This window comes from Palaemon carinicauda, chromosome 10, assembly GCF_036898095.1.
Source record: "Palaemon carinicauda isolate YSFRI2023 chromosome 10, ASM3689809v2, whole genome shotgun sequence".
In the NCBI taxonomy this organism is placed as follows: domain Eukaryota; kingdom Metazoa; phylum Arthropoda; class Malacostraca; order Decapoda; family Palaemonidae; genus Palaemon; species Palaemon carinicauda.
In genome coordinates, this window is record NC_090734.1 from 47,326,901 (window position 1) to 47,329,400 (window position 2,500).

The following is a 2,500-nucleotide window of genomic DNA, read 5'->3' on the forward strand; positions in this document are numbered from 1 at the left end:
GAGTGCCAATCTCCCAGAAGGATATAAAAAGGCAATTGCCCGTAAACATGTTCGCAGATTAGTAAACCCATCTTTATATGGTTATTTGTTGGCACTGTGGGGGAGAGGGGCACCGACGAATGGAATGCCCTACCCAAGGATCTCCCCGCTGTTACACTTGTGAGCCCTATGGTCATTTATATCGAGAGTGCCCAGCAAAAAACGCCCAGGTAGGGTGAGCTGGGCCGCACGGACAGGAAGCGGGAGACGAGGGAGTTTGATGGTCCCCCGCATGACATCAAAAGCAGTGACGACAGACGTGACTGAGGAGGCACTGGGACCTCCATCGGTACCCCCGAACTAATCCCTGCTGCACTAGAGAGAGGACCAGGGGGCAGCGGCGCGTCAGTGGAGATCATCGGCCCGTGCCCCATATCTCGTAATGGCCGGCTGGGAATGTTAGGAGTTAGGATCGACCTGTAAGATAAATGCATCCAAGCGCTGATTGACACGGGAGCCTGTGTTTCATTGATTGAAAAAAAAATCTCCTCAAATCCAATACCGCCACCACATCTATTGTTCTTGACACGCCAGGAGGAAATAAATTGCACATAAACCATACATCAATCATCCAGTTCAAGGTGGGGTTTGTGAAGTTGAAACATGATTTTTTTTGTCTTGCCCACCATGGGAATTACAGGAATTAAGGCTATACTTGGGAAAGACTTTTTATCTAATAATCAAATTTGCACTTTTTGGGCAGTAAGAGAGTGTGTTAGCTCGGAGAGACATTTAAGTAAAGTATCAGCTATATCTGAGAGAGGTGAAGTGTTGTCCACCCAGACCCTTGCGAGCATATCTGTGGACCCGTGTCGCCCTCTGGCGGAAGGAACCAAGGTTAGTGTTAAACCTCATGACAATTGGGCCCATTTGATATTAGAGGTCTTGACAGAAATTAAAGAGAACAAAGCTGATATAAAGATAATTATTTTGTCTAATAAAAGAGTTGTTTTTAGGAAGTTACTGTGTGTGAATTAGAGTTATGTGAAATTACTTATAATGGGTTGTTGGGAGCCACAACTCCAGCCCGCACAGACGAACGCACGCAGAATTTGGTTATGCAAGCACAAAAATTGTCCCAGAGAATACCAGCCTGTAGTTAGTGATATTTTCAACAATTATTCTGAAGTAATTGCAATTGGAGATAAGCCACTCGGGAGGAATGATCGATTTCCCTTTAGCATTGAAACTGGGCAGGCGGAGCCGAGCCGGTCAAGGCCTTATAAGGTACCCATTCATTTCCAGGGAGAGATAGAAAGGGAAATTAATCAATTATTATTAGAGGAACAAGAGATAATTGAGGAGAGCGAATCCCCCTGAGCTTCTTCAATTGTAGCTGTTAGAAAAAGGATGGCTCGGTAAGATTGTGTTGATTATAGAAAATTGAATGCATTCACTAAGGATAATGCATTCCCTTTGCCCTCAATCGAAGAATTACGTGTGAAAGTAGGGGATAGCAAATATTTTAAAACTGTTGATTTAAAATCTGGATACTATCAAATACCCATTTAGGAAGACAGTAAATGTAAATCAGCATTTATAGCTAATGATCAATGATTTCAGTTTAATTTTCTTTCTTTCAGTGTTAAAAATGCCCCGAGTCATATCTCAAGAGTAATGATGGCGGTTTTGTCGCCCTTGATTGGTCATAAGGTTCTTGTTTATTTAGTTGATATCATAATTATAGGGTAAACGCCGAAGAACATAATAATAATATTCGTAAAGTTTTAGAAACATTGCGACGTAAAGGTATGAAAATAAATTTGACAAAGTGCAAATTTTTTGTAAACAAGTCGAATTTTTATGTCACATAATAACCCCAGAAGGTATCCAACCCTGCCCCAGTAAAGTAGCGGCTATTACAGATTTCCCCAGGTCACGTAACTCTAAGGAAGTGGCTGGGTTCCTTGGGCTCGCTGGGTATTACCGCATATTCATAAGAGGTTTTGGAGAGATAGCAAGACCCTTAGATGCTTTAAAAAAACAAAGGTAATAAATTGGGGAGAGAAAGAAGAAAGGGCCTTTAACCATTTGAAAACTGCCTTAACTAGCAATGAATTACTCGCTTATCCTAGATTTGATCGCCTGTTTTTAGTGACAACAGATGCGAGTAGCGTAGCTTTTGGTGGTGCAGTGTCTCAACGAGATAATAAAGGCTGAGAGAAACCCATTTGTTTTGCTTCCCGGGCATTAAAAGGGGCAGAAAAGAATTATAGTACATTCGATCAAGAGGCTTTGGCTATTCTTTGGGTTCTTGAGAGGCATCGGTTCTTTTTATTAGGTCAGTTGATTGAGTTGCAAAGCAATCATTGCCCCTTACCTGATTTGTATTATAAAAGTGATTTGACCTCTCGTCAAGCGAGATGGATTGAGAGAATGTTAGAATTTAATATAAAGGGTTTTCACCACATAGAAGGTAAGGCTAACAAGGTAGCTGATGCTCTCTCTAAAAGTGCAGCAA

General features: G+C 41.7%; 1 pseudogene; it reads left to right on the forward strand.

Annotated features, from left to right (window-relative positions):
* The first annotated feature begins 666 nt into the window (after positions 1 to 666).
* Positions 667 to 2,500, forward strand: part of LOC137647984 (uncharacterized) — a 49,410-nt pseudogene continuing 47,576 nt past the window's right edge.